The sequence below is a fragment of the Antechinus flavipes genome, chromosome 2, assembly GCF_016432865.1.
Source record: "Antechinus flavipes isolate AdamAnt ecotype Samford, QLD, Australia chromosome 2, AdamAnt_v2, whole genome shotgun sequence".
In the NCBI taxonomy this organism is placed as follows: domain Eukaryota; kingdom Metazoa; phylum Chordata; class Mammalia; order Dasyuromorphia; family Dasyuridae; genus Antechinus; species Antechinus flavipes.
The window spans coordinates 195798933-195814053 of record NC_067399.1 but is presented as its reverse complement, the minus strand read 5'-3'; the positions used below and the strand labels follow the sequence as shown (position 1 = coordinate 195814053).

Here is a 15121-nt window from a genome sequence, read left to right as displayed (position 1 = left end):
AGGAAAGATGGACTTTCCCAAGAGAGTGAGGGTTAATTTTAGGAGTATAGTAATATAGGAAATAGAACTGGAATGGATCATAGCATTCAACTAGTACCACTTCCTTATTTTACAAATAAGGAATCTGAAGCACAAAAGGCAAAGGGACCAAGGTCACTTACTCAGTTTGGTCTCAGAAGGAAAAAATAAAAGCAATACATGAAATTTACAAAAAAGCAGGTTTTTGACTTTGCAGGAGCAGAGGAGTGGGGAGAGGAAAACTTCCTATTATTCAAAAATGACAGTCAAGCAGTCTGTGCAATGGACACGGCACCAGCCTTGGAATCAAGAGAAGCTGAGTGCACACCCTGTCTCAAACATTAATGGCATGATGCCAGCCAAGTCATTTAACTCAGTCTGCCTCAGTTTCCTCATCTGTAAAATAATTGAGAAGGAAATGACAAACGACTCCAATATTTTTTCTAAGAAAACCCTAAATGGAATCATGAAGACTTAAACATGAAGACAGAACCAAAAGAACTGAACAACAATATTGAACAAAAATGCAAAGGACTGCTTCATAGTAAGTTTCCCATCATTAGAAGTTTTTAAACAAAGATCTCAAGACTTGCTAAGAATGATGAAGAGGGGATTCCTTTTAGGTAAAGACTTAGTTAAATTATTTCTGAGGTCCATAGTCAAAAAAATAAAGACACTGAGAGATCTATTGGTGGAAATAGTGTTGGAAGAGTTATGGAAATTTTATTGCATTGTGATCTGAAAAGGATACATTTACTATTTCTGCCTTTATGCATTTGAATTTGAGATCTTTATGTCCCAATATATGGTCAATTTTTGTTTAAGTTCCATAGACTGCTGAGAAGAAAGTATACTCCTTTCTGTCTCATTTAGTTTTCTCCATAGATCTATCATGTCTAACTTCTCTAGTATTCTATTAACCTCTTTAATTTCTTTCTTATTTATTTTGTAGTTTGATTTATCTAGTTCTGAGAGTACAAGGTTGAGATCTTATAGTTCTGCTGTCTGTTTATTCTTGCAGCTTTCTTAACTTCTCTTTTAGGAATTTAGATGCTACACTGTGATGACCGTGTATTTTAAAATCAGCCAGAGTCAGGAATTCAGGTTAAGGGAAAATCCTCGATCTTTATTCTTGGTGGAGGTAAAGGGGGATGGCAATAGAAAGTGAGCAACTGCTACATGAACCCAACTAGCAGTCTCTCTCCTCTCTCTCCGCCTCTCTCTCTCCACCCACCAAAATCGTCCCTATGTCATTTTCCATACAACACCTCAAAACTTGCACAAAGAGTGGGGGAGAGCATTCTTTCTCCAAGCATATATTAACAGAGTATGGTCCAATTACTATTTAGCCTCACGTGCTTGGGACCTCAATGCATCAACTTGAGCTTCAGGCCATTACACTGGTGCATATATGTTTAGTATTTATATTGCTTCATTATGCTGCCCTTTAGCAAGATAGAGTGCCCTTCCTTACCTCTTTTAATTAGATCAATTTTTGCTTTTGCTTGATCTGAGATCAGGATTGCTACCCCTGCTTTTTTGACTTCACCTGAAGCATAGTAGATTCTGTTCCAGTCTTTTACTCTCTTTTACTTTCTCTCTCTTTACTCTCTCTATATGTATCTCCCTGCTTCAAGTGTATTTCCTGTAAACAACACATTGTGGGATTCTGGCTTTTAATCCAGTCTGCTATCTGCCTTCACTTTATGAGGGAGTTTACCCCATTCATATGTGTGCTTAAAATTACTAATTCTGCAATCTTGTTAACCCCGATTATACTTTTCTCTTTCCTTTTCTGCTTACCCCCCTCCCTAGTATTAAACTTATGAGCACCCCTTGCCTCAAACAGCCCTCCCTCTTTAGGATTCCTTCCTCTCCCTTAGAGTCCCTCTCCTATTCTTAAACCTTTCCCTTTTAATTTCTGTGCTCCCTTCTATTTATCCTACCCCTTCCCTTTTCACTTCTTCCCTCCCACTTTTCAATGTGGTGGGAGAAGTTTCTCTGTAAACCAAATATGTCTTATATTTTCTCTTTGAGCAAATTCTGATGAGAATAAGATTCGCACTATGATCATCCCCCTCTCTTCTTTCCCTCAGAGATAATAGATTTCCTTTGCCTCTTCGTGAGATATAATAACTCCACTTTTCCCTTTTTCTGGTACAATGTCCTTTCCACCTCTAGATACTTTCTTATAACAATAAAGCAAAATAAATATGTACTCTTTATGTATATCCATGACACAAATACAGTTCTCAAGAATTCTTTTTACGTTTTTATGATTCTGTTGAGTCCTATTTTGGAGGTCAAACTTTTTGTTTAGCTCTGTTTTTTTTTTCATCAGAAATATATGGAATTCACCTATTCCATTAAATGTCCATCTTCTTCCCTGGAAGAAAATGCTCAGTTTATCAGGGTACTTTATTCTTGGCTACATACCAAATTCCTTTGCCTTTCAGAATATGATTCCAGGCCCTTCCATCCTTTAATGTGGAAGGTGCTAGATCCTGTGGCTCCTCGGCATTTGAATTGTTTTTTTTTTCTGGCTACTTGTAGTATTTTTTCCTTGGTCTGATAGCTCTGGAATTTAGCCACTACATTTCTTGGAGTTTTAGTTTGGGTATCTTTCTATAGGTGATAGATGAATTCTTTCAATGTCTATTTTACTTTCTGTTTCTATGACATCTGGGCAGTTCTCTTTGATGATTTCCTGAAAAATAGTGTCTAAGCTATTTTTTCATCATGTATTTCAGGGATTCCAATAATCCTTAGATTGTCTCTTCTAGATCTATTTTCCAAATTGGTTGTTTTCCCCATTCAATATTTTATATTTTTCCTATTTTTTCATTTTTTTTGTTTTGTTTACTGATTATTGTTGCCTTATTAAGTCATTTGTTTCCATTTGTTCAATTCTGAATTTTAGTGTGTTGTTTTCTTCATTTATTTTTTTAACTTCTTTTTGTATTTGTCCAACTGAATTTTTGAATGAATTGTTTTGTTCTATGGAATTTTTTCCATTTCAAAATTCTGTTTTTAGGGAGTTATTTTATTTTTGCATTTCACAAATTTTGTTTTTTAAGAAGTTATTTTCTTTTTCTGTTTCACAAATTCTGTTTTTCTGGGAGCTGTTTTCTTTTTCCAATTTATCAAATCTATCTTTTAATGAGTTATATGCTTTTTCCATATCACTATGTCTATTTTGTGTTGCCTTTTCCAGAGTCTCTTGAAAAGCTTTCATTTTCTTTCCTCATTTTTCCTCTAACTCTCTTTTAAGATCCTTTCTAAGTTCTTCTAGGAGAGCCTTATGTTATTGCATAATTACCAAGTTATTTCACCCCTTGGAGCTTCATCTGGAGGCAATCTGCCTTTAGTCTCCTCAGGTTTTGAAATCTGTTCTCTTTTGCCATAAAATATGTCAATTGTTAGAGTCCTCTTTACTTTTTTACTCATTTTTTAAAAGTTAAGTTAAGGTCTAGCTTAGGTGTGCCTTTAGGGTAGGAGAGGTTTTCCAAGCAACCACAGCTGCTGGGTCAGTGCTGATTCACTCCTGGTGCTGCCTCTGCCACATGGAGTCCTTAGCAATGCCCCAGGGCTCTGTGCTGTCTGGGCTGGTATTTGGGGTCAGCTGTTTGTGCTTAACTGTCTCTCTCCCATTTCTGATTGAAACACATATTTTCTGGTCTATTTCCTCCCATAATTTCTCTGCCCCAGGATTCTGAGATATCTGAATTGCCATTTGTACTGGTTGCCCTGGCTGCCTGCCTCCCATTTCCAATTGAAACAGACTTTTTTTTTTTTTTTGGCAATCTTTGAAATTATCTTCTGCTGATAATTTGTTGCACTCCCAATATTTGTATGTTCTGCCTGTCCTGAGCTAATTCAGAGGCTGGATTTTCTAATTATTGTGAGGGTTGTAAAGAAGGTCAGAGAGAAATGTGTGTTGTCTCTGCCATCTTGGCTCTGCCCCAGGAAAGCATAATTTTTTTTTCCTGCAACTTTATGCTTTCCTTCTAATCTTGGCTATATTGATTTTATTTGTACAAAAAAAATTATTTAATATAACAAAAATTATCCCTTTTCTATCTTACCATGCTCTAATTCTTCTCTATAAATCTGGTAAGTAATGTATATCATGCTCCTAGAGAATATTGTTTTCTAGAGAAGTGAGGGCTCAAGGATTGATTGCTACAGATATGCATTGTTGCATTAGATTACAGATGAGATAATTATCATTAGTTTTTGTTAATGTTGTTTTATTTTTGAATTGTTTTAGTCAAGTACAATTCTTCATGACCTCATTTGGTGTTTTCTTAGCAAAATACTGGAGTGGTTTGCTATTTCCTTTTCCAGTTCATTTTACAGGTAAAGAACTTGAGGCAAACAAAATTAAATGACTTACCCAGGTTCACACAGTAAATGTCTGAGGCCACATTTGAAGTCATGAGTTCAAATATGAATTTTCCTGGTTCTACCCTTGGTATTCTATTAACCATGCCACCTAGCAGTACTCTCAAGACAGAGAAGAAATCTATAAATGTTTGTAAGACTAAAATAAACCATGTCAATAAAACTGGAGGTACAAAAAATAACATCATGTTATATCAAATTGAAAAGGTTTTGTACAAATAAAATTAATGCAGAGAAGATTAAAAGGGAAGCAATAAACTGGGAAAACAGTTTTACAGTCAAAGTTTCTAATAAAGGCCTAATTTCCAAAATATATAGAGAATTTACTCAAATTTATAAGAAATCAAGCCATTCTCCAATTGATAAATGATCAAAGGATATGAACAGACAATTCTCAGATGAAGAAATTGAAACTATTTCTAGCCATATGAAAAGATACTCCAAGTCATTATTAATTAGAGAAATGCAAATTAAGACAACTCTGAGATACCACTACATATCTGTCAAATTGCCTAGAATGACAGGGAAAGATAACATGGAATATTAGAGGGGATGTGGGAAAATTGGGCCACTGATACATTGTTGGTGGAATTGTGAATACATCCAGCCATTCTGGAGAGCGATTTGGAACTATACTCAAAAAGTTATCAAACTGTTCATACCTTTTGATCCAGAAGTGTTACTACTGGGCTTATATCTCAAAGAGATCCTAAAGAAGGGAAAGGGACCTGTATGTGCAAGAATATTTGTGGCAGCCCTCTTTATAGTGGCCAGAAACTGGAAACTGAGTGGATGCCCATCAATTGGAGAATGGCTGAATAAATTGTGGTATATGAATATTATGGAATATTATTTTTCTGTAAGAACTGAACAGCAGGAGGATTTCAGAAAGGTCTAGAAAGACTTACATGAACTGATGCTGAATGAAATGAGCAGGACCAGGAGATCATTATATACTTCAATAACAAAACTATATGATGATCAATTCTGATGGACATGGTTCTCTTCAACAATGAGATGAACCAAGGCAGTTCCAATAGAGCAGTAATGAATAGAACCAGCTACACCCAACAAAAGAACTCTGGGAAATGAGTGTGAACCACTACATAGAATTCCCAATCCCTCTATTTTTGTCCTCCTGCATTTTTTATTTCCTTCACAGGTTAATTGTACATTATTTCAAAGTCCAATTTTTCTTGTGCAGCAAAACAACTGTATAGACATATATACATATATTGTATTTAACATATTTAACATGTATTGGTCTACCTGCCATCTGGGGGAAGGGGTGAGGAGAAGGAAGGGAAAAATTGGAACAAAAGGTTTTGCAAATGTCAATACTGAAAAATTACCCATGCATATATCTTGTAAATAAAAAGCTATAATAAAAAATAACATCATGTTTGGGCATACATCAAAAGTAGTCTACCAAATTAAATAATAAATGGGCATTATGAAACTGGGTCAGGAAAATGGTGCTGGTTCTGGGCTCAGTTCTTCCTGATTCAGGCTCAGCATTCTACCTGTTATGTTACCTAGTTGCATTTATCAGTCCTTTACTATCCAATGTAAATTAATTAGTTTAAAAGTTTAATTGCCTTCATAATTCCTCATAAATAAGATTCTCTCCCTATATCTTGACATTTCTTGGGGTGCACTACCTCATCTTTCATATCTCCTAGATCCCTCTTTTCTTTCAAAATATACCTTAAGTATCATTTTCTATTTTTCATGAAAACTTTCTTGATCCCAATTTCTAATGACCTTATTCCCTATTTTGTAACTGCTTTCCTGCCTATTTTGTTTACTTTTATTTTGAACCTATTCTATATGTATTTATTTAAGCACATATTGTCTCCCTTAATAGATTGTTGGGGAGCAGGGTGAGGTATCCTTTGTATTTTTATTCATGTCAGTTAGTGCCTGATACATAATAGGTGCTTAACAAATATATGAGTTATTGATTAATTAATTACACAGTAGTCAAATGGTAATAAATTTAGAATTTTGAAAGGACTTTCGATTATAATCCCACTCCTACTACCACCAAACATATTTTACTGGTCATGAAGTAAATCATCTAAATATATTGGATCATAAGTACATTGGCATCTATTATTAATGAGTGGTAGTGGTCTCTCTCCAACAAGATTGGAAGGAAGTGCAGGAACTATTTATTGTATTTCTTCATAGAATATAGTAGGTGTTTAATAAATGTTTTCTGAACAAAATAATGAAATGATTAATCTCTCATTCCCCAAGTCCTTCAAAGCATAGCTCAGATGTGATTTCCTCCAAGGAAAAGTTCTGAGATTTTCCATCAGCTTACATCTATTTCTACAAATTAATACTTTCTATCCTTCCTCATATTTCAAATAGTATTACCTGGATTTCTCTTTTTTCCTTATAATAATCTGCCCTATATATCATATCACCATTTTTATGAAGAGATTGAATCATCTTTCACCTTTGAATTCTTCATGTCTGCCTAGCATAGGGCTTTACTTACACATCTTGACATTGATCAAGAAATAGGTAAAGCAAAGTTATTATAACCACGAGGCTGGTTTGTATGTGTTCCTGATATGCTACCATCCCACATACAACTCTCCCTCCTTCCCTCCCTCCTGCCCTCGCTCCCACCCTTGCTCTCTCTCTTGTTCTTTCTCCACACATGTACACACACACACACACACACACACACACACACACACAACCTTTCTCTGAGTCTTTGCAATGAAAATACCCAAGAATTTATAAATGTGGAAATGCACATGACTGTACTCTCATTAATTGTGGTTAATTAAACAGCACTTTCTAGGATGTGTAGAGATAATGATTTCCTCCCCCTTCCTTTCCTGTTAATTTATTTCTTCCATTAATTTATGAATTGTTGACTTTAATGGATAGTCATTTCTTTTTTCTTATTAATGTACAGTTAATATTTCTCATTTAGTTTTGCTTTTTTGAGTAAAAGAGGAAACTCTTCTCTACATGTGACAGAGAATTACAAAAAATAATTTACTTAGCAACAATATGCCCACAAAGACAATCTGAAAAGCAACCCTTTATAATTTGTTGGAAAGAAATCTATCCATGAACTGTGTTGATTCAAATCTAATTTATTGATGGCACTGGGAAAGAGCTAAAGCATGAATAACTGAAATTGACAATTGATAATATAAGACAAAAGCTGATATAAATCAGTAGTTCTGGTCTCTTGCCAAAGGTTTATAATATATCTCTTAATAAATTTGAGTAAAACCAACATTCTTAAGAAAAGGAAAGATTATTAATGAAAAAAATGGTCACTATTTGGTGAGATGTTTGGTCATGACAACCTTGAAACAAAGAAGAATAACAAATTGACCTTCAGTCCAGGATGATCTCAGTTTCTATAGAGAAAGAGAAAAAGAGGTTGACAAGGGGACCAGTGCATTTTTAGACTGTCTATAAACATTAATTTAACTTTTTGTAGTCTTACAAAATAAAATAGAAGGTATGATGACACTGTAGATCAGGAATAGGGTGACATGAAGGTTTTCCTTGGAGAAAAAAATGATTAAAAGATTTTAATGATTCAGTGATTAAAAGAAATTACTTTATTATGCATCCAAAGACAAGTAATGTCATCTCATGGGACCTGTGGTCATCATACTTTCCAGGATTCAGTAACAGAATAAGCAAAAGAACTTTATGAAGAACATTGAAAATGCAAATATAAAATAAGTTGTAAAAGATTAAGTGATAGAAATTCAGCACAAAACTCAATCATTCTCCAAAACAAGCCAACATATACTTTAATTTGGAATAACTTATAAGAAAGTGAAAATACATAAAGAACAAATATTAGAAAATATGTTTTTTAGTATTAAGGAATGTTGTGGTTCAGTTGCTAATCAGTATGATTCTATTGTTTCTGACTCCATTTGGGGTTTTCTAGGCAAAAATAATGTAGTGGTTTGCATTTCCTTCTCCAGCTCATTTCACATATGAGAAGACTGAGGCAAACAGGGTTAAATGCTTTGCTCAAGATTTCACAGCCAGTAAATACTGGAAATTAGATTTAAACTCAGAAAGGTGAATCTTCCTGCCTTCAGGCCTGGCACAGACCTGACACCTAGTTGCAGGTGCTTATTATTAGCTCATTAGTTAATATCAGCTATTTGCTAGCTGTTTACTATTAGAAAATAAAAGATAACAAAAACTTGTAAACTATTCAGCAGCCTATCAATCTGTAAAGGGCCAGAAAGTTAATCTATTCTAACCCCTTCATTTTATAGATGAGGAAACTGAGACCTAGAGATAATAAATGATATACCCAAGACCCCTTGATAATGTGACATCTTTTGGAATGGTTTATATTTTGTTTTGTATCATTATTTAAGTTTTATAAGTTTAATCTCTCTCAAACCCTCAAGGGCAAGAATTATTATATTTCTTTGGATACTCTAAAAATAATTATTATAGTTCTTTGTAGTCTCCACATAACTTTTACCAAAGCTAAACATATTATAAATAGTGAACAAATATTTGCCGAAGAAATCAATGAAGTGATTAAAATTCTCTACAGAAAATATCTTGAGTATTTTCTTCAAGAAAAGAGATGTAAAGCAATGGATATAGTTGGTATAAATAGCATTGTCAAAAAAAATAAAGTAAAACCAACTTTACCTTAAGTAACAAGTAACCATTGACCTAAATTAGGGATTATTTCAGAATCATCTCCATGTGTAGGGCCAGACAGTCTACCTGTTAAAATATACAGTTAGAAGAAAGAGTAAAGATGAAACAATGGCTCTTCATGTAATTGCATCTTACCCAAATTTACAAGCAAAAACAAACTTTTATTGCCTGGATTTGAAATTTTTAAAAGAGGAAAATTTAATATGATCTCCCTTTCTTATTGAAATTTAACATCAAAATGATTATAAGAACCTCTTAACTGTCTCCAGAGATCAATCCAGTTAAAAATATTGACTCATCTGAAAAAATTTTGTGAATGCATTATGGTAAGGTACTTGGTGGGCATGAACAGGACTCAATACATTGCCAAACAAAGATTATGCAAGATAAGGGATGTACAAATGGGGAAAAGTGGACTGATGATATATTGAATATGAGGGATAAGCACAGATTATCCTGATATATAAAATCAAAAGAATCAGAATAAGGCATTCAGGACATTTCAATAGACACTCTGAAGAAGATATTTTTAAAGGTATGCATAAGAATCCATATGATGAGAGGTATAAATGGTTTGTGACTTCTGTCCATGTCAATGCCATCATAAATCCATTAAGTATGGGCATGTAGAAAGCAAATAGAAAAAATAACAGCAAAAAACAGTTGAGGTAAAAAAGTTTGGCATATGAACTAAGACAGATTATGTCATGACATTTTATAGATGAAAGGGGACAACGGACAAAAATACAAATATTGAAACAGATATGATGGCATTTCATTATAAAAAGCTATCTTCATTAATTGTGATAGTGGCACACCGATTTTGGCCTCATATTTCAGATCTTGAAATGCTATATAAGAAAGTAAAAAATAGCACTAAAGAAGGTAGAAATGAGACTGGAGAATAGGAGGGAAAATGTACGGTTGGGGAAAAAAGGAATTTAAAAATATAATGGGTTTCATTTTCAAGAACAGAAAAGAACAATTGAAAAAATTATGGATAATATTGTCACTCCCTTGAAGAAGATGATTGAGAACACATTGACAATTACTGACCTTTATGCTTATTTTTTACCTCTATAAAATTTCAAATTATAACAAAGATACAAAGGGGGAAAATGTTCTCACCTTCAAAACCCCTATTTTGCAAGTGGGGAGAGGGGACACAATAGTATATAGCTAATAGATAGAATAACAAGTTCAAGAAATATCTAGTGTGCCAGTGTGACTAAAAAAGAATATATAAAGGAAAATATTGAAAATCTACAAAGACATATAGGAGCTAATTATGAAGTACAATAAACTTCAGGCTGAAAAAAAAAGTTGTATTTTGTCCTAAAGGCAATAGGAAATCAATGGAAATTGTTGCAATAGGATGTGACAGGTTCACCTTTTTATTCCTAGTACCTAATATGGCTAAGAATGCTATTTTGGCTCCTTGGTAGAAAATGTATTTGCAAAATAATAGACTGAAAGCAAGGAAAGCAATTAGAAACTTATTGAAATAGTCAAGGCAAGTTAATGAAGGAGACAAATGTAAGCTGTGTTTTGGATTTGTCAATTGATTATGACTATGAGAAAAAAAGACTAGTGAAAAGAGGAGTTTAATTATCTCAGGAAAGTGCAGTTAAAGACTACTTCTTGAGTGCATGGGATAAAAGCTAACAATAAAGAGAGAAGATTGAGGAATTCAATTCATATTTTTCTTCTGTTTTTTCTGTCAAGGAAAATTATCTTTGTACTAAAAATTATAGAAGAAAAATGACTAACAGGGAACTGATACCAAGATAAATAGGAGAGATCTAGTTATTCTTGAAGAATTCAAGTCACCTGACTCAGATAATCCATATCCCCAGGTGCCCAAAGAAGTACCAATTGGGATGCCTGAGTCACTGTAGATAATATTTGGAGAATTGTGGAAAACAGGAAAGGCATCACAATATTGCAGAAGGAAAAAATGTCTTGATTCTCAAAGAAAAAAGATCAAGGTCTATAAAACCTTTGATTATGTAAATCACTGATGATTCTGAAGTTATGAGCTCATGTGGCTAGGTGATTTGAGGTACCTTCAGCAGTAATAGAAAGATATGAAAAATAAGGTTTTAGGGAGATTAAAATGAAATCCAATTTATTTGTACTGAGTTTGAGAAACCAATAAATTATAGATGTGTATATATTGAGCAGGTGTTTGGTGATGTGAGAATCTAGTGAAATAGAAAAAAAATAGAATTAAATATATAGGTTTAGAAACCATCCATTTAAAGATTTGAAACCACAAAAGGAGATAAGTACATTTAGAGAGAGTTTGAGAAACAATTCATTTGGACCCTTGCTCTCTTCCAATCAGTATTAATCAGTTTGCTATGATTCCATAGAGGGAATGATTATAAGATCTGTGTATTAGGCCCCAGAGCTGTGAATTGCAGATTGTAAATTCACTTGCTCTATCACTGGAAGCTACTTATAGGCCTTCTCTCCGTGTTTTTCCTTATTATGGTGACCAAGACTTATGTGGCAAAGATGATTCAATTACATGGAATATCCTCAACTTATTTTTGTAACTCCATACTACTTTCTCTTGTCTAACATCAGCAGGTGACCATTTTATGACCATTTAGTCAATGGAGACGCCCATTGTTTCACCCAACTCAAGACCCACTCTCTGACACACCATTTCTAGCTAATGCATCATTTTTGGCCCACAAAGCAAAATCTATCAACCAATGGGTTTTTGGTACTTTATGCTATTCCTTCACGCTGTTCATGTATCAAAAGACCTTATAAAATAAGGTCCTGAAAGAAAGGAAATTTCAAATAATGAGAAAGATATGAGATCCATTTCATTCAAGATCACATACCCTTCATTAAAGTGCCATTGTCTCAGAGCTCTGCCTCAAAATTTATTCTTATAGGTTGGACAATTTTAATAACCACAAAAATAGAGACAAGTAAGACAGCAGAGTCATAGACAACACACATAAGTAGGAGATGGATTTATTTTCAAAATTATAACATCATAGTCCCAAATGTGTTCATATAGGGAATATAGAAATGTAGTAAAGTATTCATATAGGGAATATAGAAATAGTATAAAAAGAACAAAAATGGAAAAATATTCAGATTGAACCAAGTTAATGCAGAGAATATTTGTGTAAGCAACATAATTTTGAGAGCCATGAAGGATCATTACACAAGATATTTAGAGAGCAAAAAAATAATAAAGGTGTGAGGAAATTTCAGACCTTATTAATATGAAGAAAAACTATAGCTACTAAATGCATTGCCTATTCTTCTGTAATGTCCAGTCTAGCTTTCTGGAGGTCCCCAGGACCTTGGTCTCAGCAGGATAGTCATCACGAGGATGGTCAGGAATAGAGTCTAAAGTCTTTATTGTCTCCTTCACAATCTTGTCTCCTTCACGATCTGTGTCTGTCACAGTCTGTTCACTCTGTGTCCCCAATTCTCTCAGCCTTTAAATACCTTATTACAATTACATCATTACAGCATATTGAGTATATGCCAACTAGAGTTGGTATATCAAATTAGAGTGATATCATTATATCATACTAGATATTATAATAATAGATGATATATTAGATATATTATATGTAGATATATCTATAATGTAATAGATATAATATATCATTATCTCATACTAGATATATGTGAACTAAAGAATCATTATCAATTCCATTGAGTTAACACCTTGTTGTAAGTATCCTTTTTTCAAGTATATTTCTCCAGAATTCCAGCACTCATACTCTTCCATCTATACAAAAATTTTGTGTCATCTCTACATTAACTAAGAGCATTAAGAACAAGTCTTTGCAAATTATATTCAGAAGTTGGCCACCTATATTTCACAATTAAATAAAAGAGAATATAATATATTATATTTGTTATTTATTATCACTAAAATTTTGATCTGGTAGGACAATAACCATCTAACAAGTTCTTTTATAACAGAATCCCCTATCCATATAACAAAGTCATTCAAGTTTCATTATATAATAGAACAATAAAATTAATTCTCCAACATCAAAAATCAAGCAAGGTGTATCACAGGAAAATCCTTGCTAGCCAGTGGAAATATTCTTCACTGCAAAGGAAAAGATTTATCAGAGATTCCAAGTTAAGAGAATTCTTTGTGAATAAGAAGTTCTAGATGATCCTGTTCTGTTTGTAGATGACAATATAGAGATTACACCAAGTCACACCTCCTAGTAGGAAGCTACAATAATGAATAAGGCACAGAATTGAACAGGAGGAAGAAAGAAGAATAGAGACAATTTTTAAGAAATTACAAAACTTGCATTGTGATAGAGTGAAACAGGAAAGACAAGTGTTTTTGAAGAATTAAAAATAAGGAAAGACAACTGCTTTTGAAGAATTAAAAACAAAATATAGGGCTAGATATTTCTTCCAATCCCCACTGCCTTTCAAATATCTCCAACATTACAGGCCATAAAGTGACTTTAGCTGTCTCCATTCTATAGGATACTCAGCACCAAAAAAAATTTTTTTAATACATGAAACAAAATTTACATTGAACTCACTTGACTCATGGGTTTGCTATATATTTGCTATATATATATATATATAAAGAGAGAGAGAGAGAGAGAGAGAGAGAGAGAGAGAGAGAGAGACTTGACTCATGTGTTTGCTATATATTTGAGATATATATAAAATATACAGACGCCCACCCTCTAGCCGACCCAAGTGGCTTTCAGACAAGAGGCACCCCGACGTGTTCCACAGTGACTTTGGAGGTGGGGACCCCATCCGGAACAGGCGGGCCGTGGCCTGAGGAGGTGCCTGGGGCGGCGGCAGCAACTGACCCGCGCCCTACAGACGACCCAAGTGGCTTTCTGACAAGAGGCAGCCCGACGTGTTCCACAGTAACTTTGGAGGCGAGTCCGGAGCTGAGACCGGGACCAAGTTGCTGATCTCCAATCTGGATCGTGGGGTCTCGGATGCCGATATTCAGGAACTATTTTCTGCCTTTGGAACTCTGAAGAAGGCAGCTGTGCATTATGATCGGTCTGGCGGAAGCTTAGGAACAGCAAATGTTCACTTTGAGAGAAAAGCCGATGCTCTAAAGGCCATGAAACGCTATGATGGTGTCACCTTGGATGATAGACCCATGAACGTCCAGCTTGTTCTAGCACAGACTCATAAACAAAGACGACCTGCACAGAGTGAAAATAGAGGTGGAATGACTGGGAGCCGCAGCTTTGGAGGCTACACCCCGAGAGGCGGCCCTGGAGGCAAGTGAGGACCAGAACGAGGGACTGCAAGAAATTCCAGCTTTCCAGAGAAGAACAAGATGCACAACTGGATGCTTATAATGCCATGGTTGAATTCGAGTTAAACTAGCCAGCATATTCCCTGCATGGAACAGGACCCACGATTCTCCTTTACCCTTTTTGCTGGAAGGCAGAATAGAGGACTGTAGACTCCCCTCATGGATGCTGATTGAATGGGATAAATTTAGTGAAGACCTCTTATGGCAATGTGACCTTGGACTATGTCTGATTTGTGACTTGAGACTTTGCAAAAACAAGTTGAGCTATAGCTAAACAACTGCAGGTGTTCGATTGTCTTGGATGAACATTTCTCCTCCTATTTCTCTCCATCTCTTAATTCGCATTTATGTACTTCTGATGTAAACTATCCCCCTGATTTTTTGGGGGGAGGAAGGGCTGGAAAGACCTTGAATTTTCTCTAAGTAGTGGTTGAGTTGAGTTGTACCAGGCTGCCAGGTCATCTGAACATAAAGATAAAATTTTTTTAAAGATATTTTTATATGTTATGTAGGTTAAGAAAAAATGAGAGAACATTGGTAAAGCTGATACGTGAGTATGAGTCACAAATATGCCTGGAAAAAATTATTTGTTGTTAGTCCACCAAAAAAAAAAAAAACTCATGTATTCCAACATATGGAAATCTAGTCATAAGTAAATTCTAATCTGACTTTGGAAATTGTTTCCTTTTTCTGGACATGATCTCATTG

The 15121-nt window shown here is 34.5% G+C and overlaps 1 pseudogene; it reads left to right on the top strand.

Moving 5' to 3' along the window:
* Positions 1 to 277: 277 nt before the first annotated feature.
* Positions 278 to 14484, top strand: LOC127546521 (THO complex subunit 4-like; annotated as a pseudogene).
* The last annotated feature ends 637 nt before the right edge of the window (positions 14485 to 15121 follow it).